Source organism: Tupaia chinensis, unplaced genomic scaffold (assembly GCF_000334495.1).
Source record: "Tupaia chinensis unplaced genomic scaffold, TupChi_1.0 Scaffold000257_1, whole genome shotgun sequence".
In the NCBI taxonomy this organism is placed as follows: domain Eukaryota; kingdom Metazoa; phylum Chordata; class Mammalia; order Scandentia; family Tupaiidae; genus Tupaia; species Tupaia belangeri.
The window spans coordinates 1705098-1726853 of record NW_006159737.1 but is presented as its reverse complement, the minus strand read 5'-3'; the positions used below and the strand labels follow the sequence as shown (position 1 = coordinate 1726853).

At 39.5% G+C, this 21756-nt stretch overlaps 1 protein-coding gene and 1 pseudogene across 1 annotated transcript in view; both read left to right on the top strand.

Moving 5' to 3' along the window:
- Positions 1–21756, top strand: part of LOC102482361 (hyaluronidase-4-like) — a 45078-nt gene that overhangs the window by 1995 nt on the left and 21327 nt on the right. The window contains 2 exon segments of the mRNA XM_014588059.2: positions 12377–12570; positions 12778–12904. The gene's annotated coding sequence lies outside the window, so the exon portion shown is untranslated.
- Positions 8874–9116, top strand: LOC102481944 (U6 snRNA-associated Sm-like protein LSm6 pseudogene; annotated as a pseudogene).

Genomic DNA, 21756 nt, shown 5'->3' with positions numbered 1-21756 from the left:
GCTTAAAACTCACGCCGGGCGTGTGTGCGTGTGTGCCCAAGATCCCGAGAGGAGAATGGAGGAGAAGGGATTGCGGCGTGAGCATCCTCCCTGGGGGGTGATTTCTCGCTTTCTGTCTCTATGTCTCTCTGTCTGTCTGGCGAGCGCATGCACCCTATAGCGAAAAATCTCTCTCAAAAAAAAAAAAAAAGACTTACTATAAAAAAGAAAAAAGATCTCATTAATGTTTTCTATTGATTGCATAGTTAAATAATACTACTACATATATGAGTTAAAATACACTGTTTTTAACTGATAGAAAGTACAAACACTTAGCAGAGTCAGACGGAATAAAGCACCCTCCAATAAGGCAGTGTCACACTGCAATCCTTTCAGGATTTGAGGGATGCACGCATGTGCGCCCAGTGTGTTTTTCAAGGGGATTGGAACCATGGTTGGCTATGTGGGATCTGGTTTCCTTAACCAATTTTCTATTATTAAAATAATTTTATAATTTTAAAATGTTTTAATATGGCTATTGGAACATATAAAAATACAGTGCATCTTTCATTATGTTTCTGAACTTGGGTTACTTCATACATGATGATTCCTTTATGAAGTTTTTTTTTCCTTTGCATCAATGTCTAAGATACTGCTGCCTTTATATAATTGAAATAATTTGCAATGTGGCCAATATCTATAATATGGAAGAAAGAAAAGATTGTTGATCTATACAATGCAACTGTTTTGGATGCGAAAATTTCAGGCTAGAACTCAGTGTTCTTCAGTCACCTCGAACTGCTAAATGACGAAGTTTTTATGTCTTATTCTTTGCCAACAAAAAGCTATACAAATATGAATACCTCATTTTGTATACTGCTCTTGTGACTTTACTGTTGCCATTACCATCAACACAAATACTAATATTAGATGTGTATTAATATAGAATAGTTTCATCCCTTGACCATATTGCTTCTGTTTTTTTTTTTTTTTCCCCCAAATCATATTAGAAAGGAGACAAATTTCTTCCGAGTGGGGTGACCATACATTCTGGTTTGTCTGGCATGATCCCAGTTTGTACTGATTACCCCAGCAAAATTATTAACAGCTGTCTTCCTCAAGTGTCCCAGGTGGGCAGTGTTTTATATCAGTTGAATCCCCTTTTTTTTTTTTTTTTTTGGAGAGATTTTCACTGTAGGGCGCGTGCGCTCGCCAGACAGACAGAGAGAGACATAGAGACAGAAAGCGAGAAATCACCCCCCAGGGGGGATGGTCACGCCGCAATCCCTTCTCCTCCATTCTCCTCTCGGGATCTTGGGCACGCACGCACACGCGCCTGGCGTGAGTTTTAAGCCACCGGGTCCGGGACACGAACCACGGTCGACTACGTGGGAGTCCAGCGACACAGCCATTACGCTAACTGCTGGTTCCCAGTTGAATCCCTTTTTAAGATTGTCATTGATGAAAGGATTTCTTGGTCAGAGAAGTCTGGGAAATGGATCATACTGCATGCCACTAAGCTAGTGCTAATAATGCAAAGGTAAATCAGACATGATCCTTTTTCCTCAAGCTGTGCATAAATATAGGGATTGGTTTGCTTCCTCTATGCATGGACTTTTTTCTTATTTTTTTGTTGATTGGCTGGTTTTTATAATTGTATTTTTGTTTCTTGTAACATTACCCACATTCCATAAATAGTAGTGTCATTTATCTAATGGTAGAGCACATCTGATTGTGTTAACTGATATAGCACAGATATTAACAAAGTGTTATTAAAACAGAGAGATGAGATGGTTCAGTTCTCCCCAGGACTATTGAAAAGCATTTCACTGAGGAGATACTGTGTGAGTAGAGCCTTGAAGAAAATCAAAATGCTCACGGGACAGGAAGGGGTGTAAATATCTCTGGACCAAGATAGTTCATACAAAGAAACAATGACAGAAAAGTCCATGCAAGTCCATGTTCCATGCTGCTGGGAATGGGCTATGGTGATGGGGGCAAATAAAAGTTTAAAGAGGTAATTGGGAACTAAATATAAAGATATAAAAAAATACTACTTAAGGAGACTGAAGAAATGACCTATAATTTTATCTAGTATGACTTTATGATATGGATGGGCACCCTTCAGTATTGAAAAACTAACTCTTCAAAAGCCAGAAGAAAAACTTTTATAGGTGTGTTAAATCATAGAAATAAAATATACTAAATCACCACCGTGCACACTAGCTTTTGCTCACTCGCTTTCAATAAAATGACTGACTAATCTAATTTGTCCATGAGATTAAGTTTATCTTATAATTTTACTATTTTAGCAAGAACTTCCAGAAAGCACCTGACTGATGTGTGTGTTGTATATGTGTTTGTGTATATTTGTGTTTATATGCATATGTATGTATATGTGTGTGTGTAATAGCAACAGAGTACATTTGTAAAAGGGAATTTAATTCTGTAGTTTGAATATCCTTAGCTTTAGTTTCCTATTTGTATAATAAACATTCTTGGTATTTTAAAGTATGTTCAATTTGGATATTTTTATAACTGTTTAATTTCAATCTATTCATTAAAATAAGTGATCATATGAATGCATTTAAAGTATGTCCAACCTACTTATTATTATTAGTCAGAAACTTAGCACAAGTTAGCCATGGGAGTACAGCAGGAGCCCAACGCTTAGCTATGCAGAGGCCACATGGAAAGGTCCTAGGTTCCGGTTGTGAGATCTCCTTGTGGTTGCCAGGCGTGTGAGTGCTTGCTCATGATCCTGGCTGGCTGATTCTGGGGGTGGATGGCAGCTCGAAGTCTCTATTGGGTGTGACTTTCTCGTTCTCTCTGTCTCTCATGGAAGAAATAAATGAACAAACTTTAAAAGAAATTTAGCACAGATTTTTTTTGTGTGTGTGTACTATGTACTAACAATATCATAAATGGTTTTTTAAAATTGTTGGGATGATGGTCATATAGAACTTTATACTTTTCTCCTGTTGAGAAACTGCTTAATTTAACTAGAAAATGTGACATAAGTCCCACACTGACCTCACTTGATGACTAGCCAAAGCAAAACAGAAGTTTAGAGGTTTCACAGCTGCTGACAGAGAGTCCTTGGAAAGAATTATTTTGGAATATTCTTACTGTTGCTAAAGAAGGGAATTAGAGAGGTCAGAAAGAGGAAACCAGGAAGAAAACAAGTCTGTCAGCATTCGAAACTGATTACTAGGGAATGACTTTGTGGTTAAAAATCCACGGTGTTTCAGCAACTTTATTTAGTAATGTTTACTCCAAAGGGCTTTCATTGTGTATATTTTGCTATGTATAAATTTGCTTACTTTAACTCAATAAAGAGGTTTATAAACCACATTTGCTTTGATTTGAATTTGCCAGTTTTCATGTCAGCTTACCAAGTCCACTGAAAACAAGGAGCCTTCCAGGATGTGGGACGGGCCCTGGCAATCACAGAGTTGGCTTATGTGGTTGTTGCTCTTGTTACTGTAAGTCAGATACTGAGCCATAACCTCCACCTTTAGCCACTACAAGCCTGTCAATTGTTTCTGTGCCCCCCGTATTGAATGTATCAAAGAAGAAGTGGTGTGTTTCTAACCTAAACCAGTTGTATATAACTAATTTTTATTTTTTCCATTTGCTTTAAAAATTGCGCCATAAACAATTACTGAAAAATTATGTATGTTGATTTCTTTGAACCAACAAAACCTCTCACTCGGATTACGCAGCCACAGAGGCCATTAAGTGGGGTACTGGGGAGCACATGACGAGATCCACAGGGCCTACACTTACTATTTTGATTCATTGTCTAAGGCAGGTTGAATTCCTCAGTCTTATGTTAAACATCTTTAAATGGCAGCTGGGCCACTGCCCATGACCTGGAGGTTAAGGCAGCTAAATCACATATGGCCAACCCTGTGATTCAAGTCTTGGACCTGGCAGCTTGAAAAACATGCTAGTTGTGTGTGCATGTGTGCTAAAAATCCCAAAAGAAGGTTGAAATAGAGGAGAAGGGATCATGAAGTGACCCTGCCCCATGGGGAATATTTTCTTGCCTTTTCAGTCTCTTTATCTTTCTCTGATGAGTGCATAGGCCCTGGGGAAATTAAAAAAAAAAGAAAAAGAAAAAGAAACAGAAAGGAAAATGGGGTTATAATACCTGTATCACAACAATGAGAGAATCAAATGAGATTGTGTATGCCAGAGTATTTCATGAAAACACTAACATGCTATACTGCTTCATTTCCCATCCCTCCCACAAACAGCTCTTTACTTCCCCTTTCCTTCTTGAAATTCTTTGAACTGAGGTCAAGATTAAGGCGTGGGACACAAGAAAAGCCTCAGCTGGGTGCCAGCCTACCACAGTTCTACATGACTCTAGATTACATTGAAAATATGTAGCTAGCTAATTTGACTTGCTATCCTAGACAAAAATGTAAATTTTTGGCTCTATTTCTGCCAATAAAAGAAAATCCTGTATGTGTGTAGGGGGGTGGGGAACAAACCTCTCTCTGCTAAGACCAATGATTTCTTTCTGACCTTTCTTGCACATAAGCATTTGCAAACAGTCCAAATTCCAAGATCCAAAATGTAGGCCATAATAGTGCATAATGGGGATACAATTCATCTTTTCATTTAAACTTTTAACTCTGAATATGCTTTCAATTAAGTGGTAACACTTTCTCAGAACATTGACTATGCTTTGAGCCATAGGAGTCCATCAGTAAAGGAATTTGTTTCTATGTAAAAATTGTATTAATATAGTTTTCAGGGCCAGCTCATTGTGTGGTAGTTAGAGCAGCTGGATCTCACATGACTGACTGTGAGGTTCAAGTCCTAGATCCGGCAATTTGAAAAACACACTGAGCATATGTGTTTGTGTGCTCAAAATCCCAAGATGAGAACGGAGGAGAAGCAACTGTGGCATGGCCATCCCCCTCAGGGAGTGATTTTTTATTTTCTCTTTCTCTCTATCTTTATTCCTCAAATGGGTGCACATAAATGCTCAACAAATAGTTGTTGTTCAAAGAGATGCCAAATTATTTGCTTGCCAATGATATTTTGGTTTTCTTTCACTCACTGTAATTTTTCCATGTTTCCACCTCCAAACATTCTATCCTTAACTCCACATTACTTACTACTCAGCTTTTGTGTTAATTAAAAACATCAGTTCCTCTATGATATTTTCCTCTCCCTCTTATTTCCCTAAAGTAAATTATGATACTCTCTTGATTCTGTGGTATTAGCTTTTTTAAAAATATCAAAGCAAAACAAGTAGAATATTAAAAGCATGCATCAGTTTTTTTTTTTTTTGGGAGAGATTTTCACTGTAGGGCGCGTGCGCTCGCCAGACAGAGAGAGACATAGAGACAGAAAGCGAGAAATCCCCCCCCAGGGGGGATGGTCACGCCGCAATCCCTTCTCCTCCATTCTCCTCTCGGGATCTTGGGCACGCGCGCACACGCGCCCGGCGTGAGTTTTAAGCCACCGGGTCCGGGACACGGACCGTGGTCGACTAGGTGGGAGTCCAGTGACATAGCCATTACGCTAACTGCTGGTTCCCAAGCATGCATCAGTTTTAAGATGTCCTAATTGAGAAACACCAAAATGATCAGACAAGTTTTAAAATCTAGGAAATGAGGTAGCTGCTTTCTTCTATGAGAGACTCTAGCACATAGTAAATTTCTATTTTTGTAGTTACCACACTATTATTATACTGGGTTGTTGGAAAAGTTGTGATGTATTTTTCTGTGATTTTTTTTTTTCTATGCAAAAAATGCATCATGACTTTTCTGGCAACCCAATATATCAATATCTATTTTAACTGTAAGGAGTATGAATTTAGACTATGAGCTTGGCTGAAATGAAAGCCATATTACTTTATGGCTTAAAAATAAATTCCCAGAGGGTATGTGCACTCCCTATGGAGCATGGTCATGCCACAATTTCTTCCCCTCCATTTCCACACACATTCCCAGCATGCTTTTCAAGCCATCAGGTCTTGGACTCAAAAAGCATAGTCAGCCATGTGGAATCCAGCCTTCTTAATCACCACACTACCAGCTGATCCTCTTACTACTTTATTTTAAAAAATAAAAAATATATCTTGCTCTAAACTCCTTTGTCAATAGACCTAATATTAATTACTAGAGAGTCATTCCTTAGCATTGTTGAGAAGTCCCAGGGGCATTATATAAATCCATCCTGTTTCATCATGGACAAAGGAATTCCTGGCTTGAGTTCATTCTAGTTACCTAATCGGCATGCTCATTGCTCAAGCCCACGTGCCTATTTGCAAGTAGGCTACTTTGTTGGTGGTGCAGTAGTCTTCTTCCATGCTTTGCTCAGCCCTAGGGACCTTTACCAAGGCTTGTACCACAGCAAAAGAGATTGAGTCACCAGCCTCCAACCTGTATTTCTTAGAGGGCCTGCCATCTATCAGGGCTTAAGTGGGAATAAGACCCAAGTCCCTAATGCCTCAGATAGTCATGTCTAGGGCCCTGTCAACTCTCACTTCAATCTCAAACAATAACCTCTAGGGAACCAGCAGTTAGCGTAATGGCTATGTCTCTGGACTCCCACGTAGTCGACCGCTGTTCACGTCCCGGACCCGGTGGCTTAAAACTCACGCCGGGTGCGTGTGCATGCGTGCCCAAGATCCCGAGAGGAGAATGGAGGAGAAGGGATTGCAGCGTGACCATCCCCCCTGGCGGGTGATTTCTTGCTTTCTGTCTCTATGTCTCTCTCTGTCTGTCTGGCGAGCACACGCGCCCTACAGTGAAAATCTCTCCAAAAAAAAAAAAAAAAAAAAACAAGAATAACCTCTGCTCTTTCCCTTTCTAAGGAATCATAACCTTTCTCAAGGAGCCTGAGGCCCAAACCATTTAACCTTTTTTTTTTCCCCTGCAAAGTTGGGTTTGTGTTTATTGACTAAGGAAGGAATAACTGCAATATAAAGAGAGAGTGGAATTTACTTTTTCAGGTGCAAGTTAGGAAAAGAGATAATTTATTTTACCATGGTGAGTCAACAGCAGGGAAAACTAAAAATAGCATTAAACAAAAATCAAGACTTACCATTTGGTGTGGTGTGTGTGTCTACCCTTTTCCCATGAGCACGGAGCTCCTTGAGGAGAGGAGCCATGTTTCTTCCAGCGTCTGTCCTCAGTACTCAGCATAGCTCATGTCATCAGCCGGTTAATATTGGCCCAAAGAACTGAATGTATCATGGTTACTATTCTCATCATCAAAAGTAATTCTGGCCCTGGGAACTTTTAGATGCATTAAAATGTGAAACTGGTTGAATAGATCTCAAGAACACATCTCTATTCTCCAAAAATATCATTTTGATGAATTTTCCTTCAGATGTACAAGGAATACTGGTTGTCAAACATGCTAAGTCAGAATTTTAAAATTTTGGAATTTAAAGTAGGCCTCAGCTCTGCTTTCTACCCCTGAAGTGTCATCCTACTACTTTGTGCCACTCTATCTATCCACATATTGTGAAGCCAGGAAAACTTCCTGAATTTAGATGAAAAGTACACACTGTTCACTGAGGGCACAGAAATATCTTCGAAACTGAAATATTTGCTGGGTACACAGATACTTGTGCTTTGCTTTTGTTACATATTTAGCAGTTAATTTATGTCACTGATAAATATCAAGAACATTTTATGTGAGAACAAGGAACTACCTGGTTATTGTGCGGTCACCAGTGTACGCTTGAAAATCTGTGCTATTCCACTTCCTCTGTGAAAGTTCTCTCATTTTTAAACTGCCATTTTAAACCACTTTTCAAGCTTGTTCTTTAGATAGCTAAAGCCCCATGCTGCTACTTTTCATCCCTTTACTGTCTAATAAATATTCAACACCAGGCCAGTACCATACATAAAAAATTATAGTCACTCTGATAGAAATTATTTATAGGACGTATTATTGCCCAAATTAAAAAGAAGTGCTTAAACTCCAGAGGCCGAAATGACCCACAAAGGTTTATTTATTCAGTACATCTTTATCAAGGCCTTTTAGCCAGGAGCTATGGTGGGTTCTGGTGAAAATGACTTATCAGTAAGTGCTACCCTCCAAAAGATTATTTCCAGAGGTGGAGACAATATAAAGACAAAAACAATTATAATTCAGAGCATGAACTTATGAATGGTATAAGAGGAACAGAGACGAGAAGTGATAGAGACTGCTTCGTACTGGAAGAATTCTGCATTTCAGCTTAGAAGAGTCATTGAACTGCTCTGTAAAGTACGGGCAATAGTCTTTCTTCAAGGGGTGACTGGGAGGGAAGGTATTCCAATGCAAGGAACACCTTGAGCAGACATGTTCAGCTCACAATGGGCAAATCAGCAACCCTAAATGATAATGAACAGTCTTATTACACCAACTGCTGGTCCTTCTACTTGGGTATATTAAATGTGCATGTTTTTTTGGAATAATAGAAGTTATTATTAGGGACCAGCAGTTAGCGTAATGGCTATGTCGCTGAACTCCCATGTAGCTGACCGTGGTTCGAGTCCTGGATCCGGTGGCTTAAACTCACACTGGGCTCATGTGCTTGAGTTTCCAAGATCCCAAGAGGAGAATGGAGGAGAAGGGATTGCAGTGTGGCCATCCCCCCTGGGGGGTGATTTCTCATTTTCTGTCTTGCTCTTTCTGGTGAGCACACGGGCCCTATAGCAAAAACCTCTCCAAAAAGAAAAAAAAGAAGAAAAGAAGATATTATTAAGAAATATATTATGAGTACGCAGGGAGTGAGGGTTTTGGAGCCTGGCTTCAAGATGAGGAGTCCGGGACCAGGAGAGGTGAAAGGATGAGTTGTCCAAGTCACACAGCTAATTAAGTAGCAGAGCTGGGATTAGAACTCAGATTTCCTGCCTCCCAAGATTGTTGCAATGAGTCTGCAGAAGCAACCCCCCGGTGACTTTTTGAAGCAAATCATCGAATGGCCAGTTGTGGTAAAATTAAATTCTGGAGTGGATTATTGAGGAGTCCTGGCTTGCTTGGATGGCTACATGAACATAGCCCTGGAGCAGACAGAAGAGTATGTGAACAGGCAGCTGAAGAATAAGTATGGAGACACGTTCATCCGCTGGAACAACGTGTTATACATAAGGACACAGAAGAGAAGGATGTGAAGACACCCAGAGAGCAATAGTTTTCATAGTTGGGTATGTTTTTTATGAAATTCTTTCCTACTTTTTGGTTATTTAGTGATGTAATTTGTCCTGTTTTGTAATAGTTGGTGAGTCTTTAACTGACATGTGAGTAAGATAAATGTATACAGCTGTGGATTTAATTGTTAAAAGTTCTTTGACAATTGAATTTCAGTCGTTTTCTTTTACCTCTATGTCAGTGTACAGAATGCCGAAAGAATAAACAAATGAAAAAAAAGAAATATATTATGTTCTTTTATTTGATATTTCATAAACGTTTGAATACTGAACTACAGAAAACACATAGTACTAATATTTTTATAAAATAGTAACATATAACTAGTCCTTTCTGTAATACAGTATTTTCTTTTCTTTCTTTTTTTTTTTGTGGAGAGGTTTATTTGCTTTTGGGCGTGTGTGCTTGCCAGATAGAGAGAGACAGAGAGACAGAAAGTGAGAAATCACCCCCCAGGGGGGATGGCCACACTGCAATCCCTTCTCCATTCTCCTCTCAGGATCTTGGGCACGCACACTCATGCGCCAAGCGTGAGTTTTTTAAGCCACCGGGTCCGGGACGTGAACCACGGTTGACTACATGGGAGTCCAGCGACATAGCCATTACGCTAACTGCTGGTCCCTGTAATATAGTATTTTCTGAAGTTCCTCTAATTGCTTTCCAGTTTTCTTGTCGAAATAAATTTTTAGTTAGGACAGCTATTTTATTAATTAGGGTTCTCCAAAGACACAAAGCCAATGTTTCTTGTTTTTGAAATAAAGTCATCTACAAATCATAGCTTACTGGAATCACTGATGAGTCCAATACCATATAAATAAACACACACACACATACACACACATGTGCATATACTTATGTGCAAACACATATATACATATATTTAAATATATATGAATGTCTGCATTATGTATATACATCCAATAGTTGGAATCAGAAAAAGAGAGATTTTAAGGAACTGGATCATACAACTGTGGGACTGGCAACTCTGGAAATTGGAGAGCTGGTGGGTAGGCTGGCAATTCTGGCAGGAGTTTACATCAGTCTTGCTGAGGCAGTGTGGAGGCAGAATTCTTTCTTTTGAGGGGGAATCTCAGTCTTTTCTCTAGAGGCCTTTCAACAGATTGGATGAACCCTACCCACATTATGGAAGTAATCTGCTTTACTCCAAGTCTATTGATTTAAATGTTGATCTCATCTAAAAAAATATATATCCTCAAAGCAATAACTCTAACAGTGTTTGGCCAAATAGCTAGGTACTTACCATAACCTAGTCAAGTTGACAATGAAATTAACTAGTAAAGCTATCAAGTATCAGGAAGACATAGCACTAATGTCAAAGGGTGGTTCAGCCAAGTCTTTCATCTATGTAAAAACATTGCTCAGTGTGTTTTAAACTAATTTTTGCATATACAATGTTAAAATCCTATAAAAAAAAAAGGAGGGAGTTTAGGACTATCCATAGTTCCTACATGGCAAATATGAAGCCCATAGAAATGAAAGATTTGAAATTTAAGGAGATTGAAATGGTCTGACTGGTCAGAATTAGTGCTGATTTCTTTTTCTTCTTCTTTTTTTTTAAAGATTTATTTATTTTTTTACATTTGTCATTATTATTATTTTTGAATTTGACCAGAGGCAGAGAAAGAGACAGAGAGCGAGTGAGAAAAGGAAAGCGAGAAAGCAAGCTGCTAAGTCTGGGACTTGAACTGTGGTCGGCCATGTGGGACTCAAGCGCCTTTAACCACCACGCCACCTGCTGACCCCAGGATTGATTTCTTCTATCTCATCATCTAGCGATCCACCCCATTCCATTCAACTCTCTACTAGTTCCAACCTAAATTCCTATACTATTTATAATCTTTTACCCTCTCTTAAAACTTAATGCTAGGCTGGGAACCAGCAGTTAGCGTAATGGCTATGTCGCTGGACTCCCATGTAGTCGACAGCTGTTCACGTCCCTGACCCGACCCGGTGGCTTAAAACTCACACCGGGTGCGTGTGCGTGCGTGCCCAAGATCCCGAGAGGAGAATGGAGGAGAAGGGATTGTAGCGTGACCATCCCCTCTGGGGGGTGATTTCTCGCTTTCTGTCTCTATGTCTCTCTCTGTCTGGCGAGCGCACGCACCCTATAGCGAAAATCTCTCCAAAAAAAAAAAAACTTAATGCCAGGAACCTTAATTTTACTCAATTTATGTGTTTTAAGAAAGTTTATTTCTAGAGAGAGAGAGACTTACAGAGAGACACCTTTGATAGGGTCTCATACTGAGATCATCCCCCAGGCTTTCAGTCATCCAGAACCATTGGTGTACCTGGCATGTTCAGGTGGGGACTGAACCTGGGACCTTCCCATATGGCTCCAGTACCACATGGTGGGGCCCTACTGCCAGTGGCATTGTAGCTGACCCATCAAATTATGAGCTTTTTTATCATTATTATTCAGAGTACTATAAAAGCGTATTGGTCATATTCCTTTGAGTCTTTGAGACACTTAAAGTATAGGAGAAAGAGCTTGGGTTTTGGAGTCAAACAGCTCTGGTTTTGATTCTTTCTTGGTTCTTCTTTGGTTCTCTGCCTCTCATGTCTGTACCTTTAGGTAAAATACCTCACCCAGCCTTGGTTTTTCTTCTGCAAAATTAACTGTGAAGGTTAAATGCACACATTCCATATTCTAGAGTCCTTTCTGTTGCTAATAACAGAAAGGAGTCAGGATAGCTGAGTCAGGATAATTGTTAAAGGTTTTTTTCATCTCCCAGTTTGGACGTCCAACATGCAGAAGCCACAGCTTGGTGGAGGGTAGGAGTATGTGCATCTATGTCCATATGCGCATCTATTCCCTCTCCTTATAAATTCTCCAAGCCCTAATCAAGGGGCCCTTCCCTAATAACCTTAATCGTAATCTCTTCCCAAAGGTCCCACCTCTTAACACCATAGCCAGATTAACTTTTCACCATCTTAATCTTATCACAACCAAGAGTCAGCATGTAAATTTTGGGGGGACATTCAACCATAGCAACCCACATAGCCTTAGGGTTAGCTGTCAGGACATATAGATATTTGACGTACAGAATGCTGTCAACTTTGAGCCCATACCTGCTTGACTAGTAGAGGCTCCTCTGTTAATTTATTATGTCTGGAAGGTCCTGTGGTTGAAGTGTGCCCATGGCCCCTTGTTTTCATGTCCTGTCTCATTTCTGGATCAATGATTTTTTGCTTTCCTGCCTTCTAGGCCTGTCATCAAGCCTCCTTTAGAGTCCCATATCAGAGATATTCATTGTAGAAGAACACTTCAACCCCTGGAAACGTGTATGTCACTTGCATCCCAGTCCTTTCCTGTCTTGGACACCGATGTTTACAGGAAAGCAGTGATATCAGAGAAGGTCAAATGCAGCCCCCTGTTCCACTGCTCCCTCAGACACTGAGGTAAGCTACCGGTTCAGGCTGCTCGTCCAGGTCTTCATGCATGGGTGCTGTGGTCCTTTTCTCCAGGCCAGCCTCCTTCAGGGATCCCAGAGTGGTTTGTGGATTCCTGAACATACCAGGTGGGCCAGGTTTGAGTTCTCTGCCACAGACATCCTAGGACCATACAAAACAAGGTGTGTATCCAAGCATCTTGCTTTGGTGTTTCAGAGTATTCTATGATGATCAAGAAGATCTTGGGACATTCTGTAATAGGAAGTTGTACTGTCTAGGACATACAGAGGACCTCGTGTCACGCTCCAACCTTGATCTGAAAGCAGTCAGTGCCTGCCACACGGTAAGCTCTCAGTAATAGAGTTCCTTTTATCTTCTTTACTTAAGAATAGTTTGATGTGTTTACTAGACAGCTAACTTTATACATATTTTGTCTTCATGCCAAGTTACTTGTGCAGTGCTAAAAATCTGAGATCCAAAGTCACCTGGGTCACATTATTACGTAGAGCATCCCAGGGCTTGAGAGCTTACTATCAAGCTAGTCCATAGAACTGTAGGTAAGACCAGGTTAATCAGAAATGCTACTTCAGGTTCTCCCCAGTCTGAAAATCTGAAGTCCAAAATGCTTCAGAACTTGAATATTTCTGAGCACCAATATGATGCCACTCCTGATTTTATGATGAGTCAAAACACGCTAATAAAATATTATGTAAAATTACCTTCAGGCTATGTATATAAGCAGTATATAATACATAAATGAATTTGTGTTTGGACTTTAATCTCATCCCCAAGATATCTCATGATGGCTTTCTTTAATATTAATTTATTTAATTTTATCTATTACTATTTTTTAATTTGACCAGAGAGAGACAGATAGAGAGAAAGAGAGAAAGAGAGAGTGAGAAGACAAGCTGTCAGGTCTGAGACTTGAAGCATGGCTAGCCACGTGGGAGTCTAGCACCTTAACCACCATGCCACACGCTGGCGCCTCATGATGGCTTTTCAAAAAGCTCATGAAAAATGTTTATTATAAAAAAATTTACGTGGATTTCAATTTTTTTGCATCAAAATAAACTTTTACTTTAATTCCATTGTTTAGATTCATTTTTTAAAGTTCTTTCATATGTACAAATATTCCAAACTCTGAAAAACAAAAGCCTGAAACATTTCTGGTCTGAAGCCTTCAGATTAGGGATAGTTAATCAGTAGAAGGATGTGTAATAGTCACCCAGGAAGTCATGATACTGCCTCCTAGTGGGATCCATACATCTTGGACTCAACAAGCAAGAGATTCTTACCAAAGCGAGAAGATTACAACTATGTGATGTGATGGTTACACAGAGGATAGGCTACTGTAAGATAGGACCAAAAAACCCTCCAAAAAAAAAAAAAAAAAACCCAAACCCAAATTCCCACAACTTTACAAGAAACCAGGAAGCCAATTGTTTACAAGCAATATTGCAGGGAAACAAAGCCTCTACACAGTTTGCATTTAGGTGAACTCTGAGCTTTTGCCAAGGCAAAGAGTATGGAGGATCTATAAATTCCTATAGACACTGAAGGCAAGAAACAATAGTTCAAACAGAATCATGTGGGGTTACACATTTTGGGAAGACAAAATATTTGGTAGATCTGGGACAGGTCAAACCTGAGACTATTCCTTATGTTTCTCTGGTTGAAGGTTTTCACAAAATCTTTAAGAGGATTTGGAAATAAATTTTTAGAAAAGCAAAAACAACCTTATGTGATGTTTATAACATAATATTAGCCCTTTAAACAATAACTTACTTAATCTTTTGAACAGTCATTTGAAATGCTATTGGCTTCCTTTCTGGATTAAAAAGGTAAGGTATAACTTGCCCAAGAACACAGAGGATGCAACAACAGAACCCAGATTAAAAATCAGGTAGTCTGAGTAATCAGTATTCTATATGGCCTAGTAATTCTACTTAATTTTATACCCAAGAGAAATAAAAATACCTATTTACACAAACACTTGTATATGCAAATGTCATAGCAGTATTATATATAGTAGTCAAAAGCTGAAAATGACCTAAGTGTTCAACCACAAATGGATAGAAAAACGAAATGTAGCATATTCAGATGATATGAAATGAAGTAATGATACATACAATAACAAGGGTCAACCAGAGAGCATGATGCTAAATGAAAGAAGTCAGTTACAAAAGATCGTATCATTATTCACATGAAAAGTCCTAAATAGGACCAGCAGATGGTGTGATGGTATGTTGCTGGACTACCACATGACCAATCAAAGTTCCAGTCCCGGATCTTGAAATTTACACAGGGCGTGTGTGCATGTGTGTCCCCAAAATCCCAAGAGGAGAATGGAGGAGAAGAGATTGCAGTGTGGCCATCCCTGGGGGAGGGGTGTGTGATTTCTCGCTTTCTGTCTCTCTGTCTTTCTGGTGAGCATGCACACCCTGTAGCAAAAAGATCTCTTTCTAAAAAAAGACCTGTCCAAAATAAACAAATCTAGAAAGACATAAAATGGGTGCTTAGGGTAGAGGAATTGGAGGTCATAACTAAGAAGGCAAGAGAATCTCAAAAAACAAACAAACAAAAAAACCAGTCTGGTTAGAGCTAAGCTCTCCTGGTCTATGGCGTCTTTCTTGACCACAGAAGTCTGTTGATGAGAACTTCTTGCTGTATATACTCAGATATTGTAAAATACATACGGTTTTGGTGCACATGTGGTGCAGTCAGGTAGAGCGTCTTTAAGCTAAAGCCTGGTTTAATGAGGCTCACTGATAAATGAATGGTTAGCACAAAGTTTCAGCATTTATTCCCTGTGACTATTCTTATATCTTTTTCTTCCTATGGAAAAAAATTTCTATTCATTCTCTCTTTGCTACTAAATGTCACTGAAGAAGGGGAAAATTTTCAGATTAAGATTCCAACGTCCATTACATGGTTGCTCTGTTAATCAAAGTCAGTCTTTCAAATATGGCCAAAGAAAAGGCCACACTTAATTTCCCGAGGAGACAAATGTTAAAATTCTGTGAAAAATGTAGCTAAATATGGGAGGTAGGTACAACTGAAAAACCAAAAACTTTCATTCTCCTTGCCTTTGTGAAGATTCTTGCCATGAATTTTTGGTAGTCGCCAGCAAACAGGTGTTATGCGCGCCCTGCTGGCCCTTACAGATACGACTAAATGAACTACTAGACATCTACTCTTAAGAGGCTCAACCTGTCTCATGTAAACTCCCTACAATCACGGGAGGTACTTGGCTCTTTGATGATAACAGTCTCAGTTTGTAATTAATCTCATTATTACCGGCGCCTGCTTCAATTTGCCTGAGTTTCATATGAGTAGTTACTAATTAGAAATAGTAATATGAAACATCATCTTCTATTTATCCGTGTTTTCTGAAAATAGGATTTCCTCCCTCAAGTCACAACTCCGAAACTCTTGAAAAGCTTTTATTTCAAAACTTAATAACAGCAATAGTAAATAATAACTTTAAAACTGCCGACAACTACACATTCCTTGAAGTCCCCAAATGCTCCTTGCTCCCTCACCCACCAGAGGGCGCAGTCTCCTTACATTTCCTAAAGACAGGGCTACCTTTGAAGGCAATTCTTACATTAAGTTTTAAGTACTCTGAGTTAATAGTCAATATTGAAAACTTGTGCTATTCAAGAGTCTGTAATACAACAGGAATTTTGTAATTGGAAGCCTGTGGATTGCAGTTGAAGAATCAATTGCAACACATTAAAATGCTTAACTTGTAAGTCACTGGTGTATTTAAGACAGAGTAATGACAGGTAAGCTGTGCTTATAGAAACTGCAAACACCAGGGCCTCCACCCTTCTGCCTGTTTGGTGCTGTATTCATTTCTTTTTTTTTTTTTTTAAGACAGATTTTTGCTATAGGGTGAGTGTACTCGCTGTAGAGACAGAGACACAGAAAGCGATAAATCACCCGCCCGGGGGGAATGGTCATGCGGCAACCCCTTCTCCTCCATTCTGTTCTTGGGATTCTGGCCATGCGCACACATGTGCCCAGTGTGAGTTTTAAGTTGCTGGGTCTGGGACTTGAATCATAGTTGACTATGTGGGAGTCCAGTGACTAACCATTATGACATCTGCTGGTCCTGGTGCTGTATTCTTCACATGCGTAAAAGTAGGTGTGTTCTCTCATACCACAAACGCTGCTTAATTTAAAAATAACCCATAATTTAGTCTTCTTTTGTTTTTGGCTATAGGGTGTGCGCATTCACCAGACAGACAGAGACAGATAGAAAGCGAGAAATCACCCCTCCCCCGCAAGGGGATGGCCTCTCTGGAATCCCTTCTTCTCTTGGGATTCTGGGCATCTTCACACACGCACCTGGCATGAGTTTAAAGCCGCCAGGTCTGGGACTTGAACTGCAGTTGACTATGTCCAGCAACTTAACCATTGTGCCATCTGCTGTTCTCCATAATTTAGTCTTTAATAAAAGATTTATAAAGATCTTGTGGGCCAACCCTGTGATGCAGTGGTTAAGGGAGCTGGATTCTACATGGCTGACTGGTTCAAGTCCTGCCCCTTAGGAGGTTTGAGAAATATGAATGCGCATGTGTGCTAAAAATCCAGATGGGAGGGAAGGATGGAGAAGGAAGGATTGTAGTGTAACCATTCCCATTAGGAATGCTCTCTCTCTCTCTCTGTGGCTAGCACACAATTTATTATTATTTTTTTTTTGATATTTTGACAATTTGGGGAAAAAACAACATCTTGTGATATTCTTTTCAAGCCACAAAAATGTAAAGTTATCCTTTAAAAAGAACAATAATATTTATCCTGAACCTAAAAGCAACTTTGGAACATAGAGAGCTGAAATTGGGAGCAAGCAGGTGGCTGGGTAGCATGTCCTGTTTACTGGGCTGTAGTTCTGGCCATGCACACACATGTGCCGGTGTGAGTTTTAAGTTGCTGGGTCTTAACATGCCACTTGCTACTGTATATTTCCTGATTTTGCAACTGGATAGGCTCATTGCAGAAAAGCTGAGCAATGAAATATTAGTGGATATAAATGTGTCATTTCTGGGTTAAGAAGGCCAAAAGTTTATGCAAAACTCTCAAGCTTCTTTCACGCTAACAGAACACTTAAAGAAGCTGCATGATTAGGATGGTGCAGCTACAAGACGGTGGCAGTTCCCTTGGTCTGGGTCTCTGAGAGACTGTGTGGAGCAGGAGTTCTGTCAGCACATGTGGGAGATGGAATGTGAATAAAAAATAAACTGTTGTGTGAAGCTAGTGAGATTTTAGGGTTGAGCACATGCCCAGGCTCTGCCAGCTTTCTCTCTGCAAGGTTGTGCTGCTCTTTCTTCCTAATTAATATATACTACTTAATTCTGTCCAGATTATTTGCCCTGGAAGCTTTTATTAGAGGGTGGATTTTAAGTCATTCTGCATAGATCTGTATCACATAATAGATTGGAACCCTTAACTTTTATTTTCTCCTATTTGCAAAAATTAACTACAAAAACTTGAAGAAAAGGCATTTTAACATGAGCATTATACACAGAATTTATTTGAGTCCCAGAAATACCATTTTTATTATTTGACATAACTTTTTTTTTTGAGAGGTTTTTGCTATAGGGTACGTGCGCTCACCAGAGAGACAGAGAGAAATCATCCCCCAGGGGGGGATGGCCATGTTGCAATTCCTTCTTCTCCATTCTCCTCTTGGGATCTTGGGCATACATGCACACACGCCTGATGAGAGTTTCAGCCACTGGGTCTGGGACTCGAACCACAGTCGACTACATGGGAGTCCAGTGACGTAGCCACTACACGACCTGCTGGTCCTGACATAGCTTTTATAAGCATCAGTTTTCTCTAAAATCATCTCTAAAATGGGAGTAATAGTAGCATTTGTCTGATAAATTTTGTACGAGGATTGTTTTAATCAAATAAGTATATTTTGAATAATATTTCAAAAAGAAATAATATAATATCCTTTCTTTGCCTTTTTGAGTTTATGACTTTTATCTTAGTCTTTAAGGAAACTTTCCTTTATATAGGGTGAATTTTAAATTTCTTTTGTGACGAATGTAAACAGAAAGCATAGTTTTTTGGGGGGGAGTGGGAAGAGGTTTTTGCTATAGGGCGCGTGCACTCGCCAGACAGACAGAGAGACAGAGAGATAGAAAGCGAGAAATCACCCCCCAGGGGGGATGGCCATGTCACAATCCCTTCTCCTCCATTCTCCTCTCGGGATCTTGGGCACACACGCACATGTGTCTGGTGTGAGTTTTAAGCCACCAGGTCCGAGACGCGAACCGCGGTCAACTACATGGGAGTCCAGTGACATAGCCATTACGCTAACTGCTGGTCCCTCACAAAGAATAAATTAAAAACCTATTTCTGACCTAGACATTTAAGTTGTGTAGCAAGACAATAAGCTCAGCTGGTGGAAGGCTCTGATGGAGGCATATGCTGTGATGTTGCCGGGACTTCAAGGTTAGGAAGACGGGAGAAGGGTCTAGAGGAGAGAGATAGGAAAGGAAGTCTGAGAGGTAACCGTGATCACACCCTATGGGACCTTGAGGAAAATGGGGAGCCATGTAAGAATTTTTAACAAGGTAGTGGCATGATATGACTTCAGGTTTATTTTTTCTAATTTTATTTTATATTTTTTTATTTACATTTCATTGTTGTACATCTTTGTGGCATACAATATAATTTTTCAGGGAACCAGCAGTTAGCGTAATGGTTATGTCACTGGACTCCCATGTAGTCGACTGCGGTTCGCATCCCGGACTCGGTGGCTTAAAACTCAAGCCGGGCACGTGTGCGTGCCTGCCCAAGATCCCGAGAGGAGAATGGAGGAGAAGGGATTGCGGCATGACCATCCCCCCTGGGTGGTGATTTCTCGCTTTCTGTCTCTATGTCTCTCTCTGTCTGTCTGGCGAGCGCACGCGCCCTATAGCGAAAACCTCTCCAAAAAAAAAAAAGTAAAAAAAAAAAAAAAAAAGAAGAAAGTATAGTTCTCAACACAATAAAAGTCATATTTGACAAGTCTATAACTAACATTGTACTGAATGGGGAAAAACCAAAACCCTCCACTAAAAACGAGAACAAGACAAGACTGTACACTTCTCCACTTCTCATCGTCATCGTACTGGATGTTCTAAACAACACAATCAGATAAGAAGGTAAATAAAAGGCATTCGGATAGGAAAGGAAGCAATGGAATTGTCTCTGTTTGCAGAAAACATTATTATATACATAGAAAGTTCAAAAGAGCCCATCAACAACTCTTAGAATTGATAAATGAATTCAGTGAAATTGCAGAATACAAAACCAATATAGAAAACTCTACATCATTTTTATACATCAACAATAAGCAGACAGAGGAATCATTGAAGAAAGTAATCCCAGTCACAATAGCCACACATAAGCAACAATTATCTAAGAATAAACCTGACTTCAGTTTTTAAGAGAACAATGTGAGTGCAACTAGACTAGAGGGAGAGTACGAAGCAGGAGGCTTCTTTTTTTTCTTTAGAAAGAGTTTTTTGTTATAGGGCACATGCACTCATTGGAGAGACAAAGAGAGACAGAGAGGCAGAATGTGAGAAATAACCTCCTGGGTGGGGGTGGGGAGATGGCAATTCCACAATCCCTTCTCCTCCATTCTCCTCTCAGGATTTTGAGTATGCAGGCACACGTGCCAGGAGTGAGTTTAAAGTCGCTGGCTCCCAAAGCAATGGAGTTCTAAGAGGCTATTAAAATATTCAATTGAGGGTATCTGCATTTATCTCAGTTAACTGTAAATAAAACATGGCCTTGTTACAAACTCTTTAATATTATTAAATCAACACCATTTGCCTCTGAGTGACTCATGCTCAATGTACTATTCTCTCATAGCTTTATGTAAAAGCATTATTTTTTTTTTTAAGAGAAATTTTTGCTATAGGCCATGTGCGCTTGCCAGAGTGACAGAGAGACAGAAAGCAAGAAATCACCCCTCAGGGGGGATGGCCATGCCACAATCCCTTCTCCATTCTCTTTTTGGGATCTTGGGCACACATGCACATGCGTCCTGTGTGAGTTTTAAGTTACTGGGTCCGGGACTTGATCTACGGTCAACTACATGGGAATCTAGCCACATAACCATATATGTGTGTGTATGTGTGTGTATGTATATGTGTGTGCGTGGGTGTATATAGGTTACAAAGGAATGTCTTGCATTTTAAACTAGATCTTTCTTTGACTTCAATTCTAATATAATTTTTTTGAATACATTCTTTGGTACATGAGTTCATTATAAAGTAAGAACAGAAGTTTCTCTTCTTTTGTACTTAAAAAAATCAAAGAAGTATGTCATTTGCTATGATTTAATTAGAATGCGATTACCTCCTTTCTCTGAATTTTAAATAATTCATTCTAGAATAATATTATTTTAAAACTCAAATTTACTTTGAAATAAAATTTATTCTGTAACAATGTCCTCTATGCTTACTTCCTCTAGTAGATTGTAAGTTCCTTTAAGAGTAGGGTTGACTGATCCTTCTTTTCACCAAATTTCCTGTCCCATGCAGTGATGAAAATTATCATATACATTTAGGCATTATTCAAACTATTTTTCATTCACTTTTGGTTTTCATACTGAGGTACTTAAATCTTGTGAAATCTACCAAAACGTTTAAAAATTGGATTTTTAAAATGTAAGCAGAGAGACCAGCAGGTGGCCTGCCAGGTAAGGCACTAGACTCCCACATGGCTGACCACAGTTTCAATTCTGGACTTGAAGGCTTGAAAATCACACCAAGCCTGTGTGTGTGTGTTCCCAAAATCCTAGGAGAAGAATGGAGAAGGGATTGTGGCATGACAATTTCTCACTTTCTCGCTCCACTGTCTCTCTCTCTCTCTTTCTCTGTCTCTCTCAGGCAAGTGCATGTGCCCTATGCAAACACCTAAAAAAAATTAAATAAATAAAAGTGAAGTGGAATTGAGTGAGAATGAGGCTGAGATCAGGTATTATTAATCCAGAAAAGGAATTTTTGTTGTTTTTTTGTTTTTATGTACATACCTTAATATCCTCTCAAAAATAGAGAAAATATTTTAGTACTTATTAGCTTAAACCAAAGATTTTAAAATCTTTTCCCTAATGAGAAAGAACAAAGGAGTACAAATTGATGGCCCATCCCAGTGGTTCAGAGGTACCACGATGCTCTG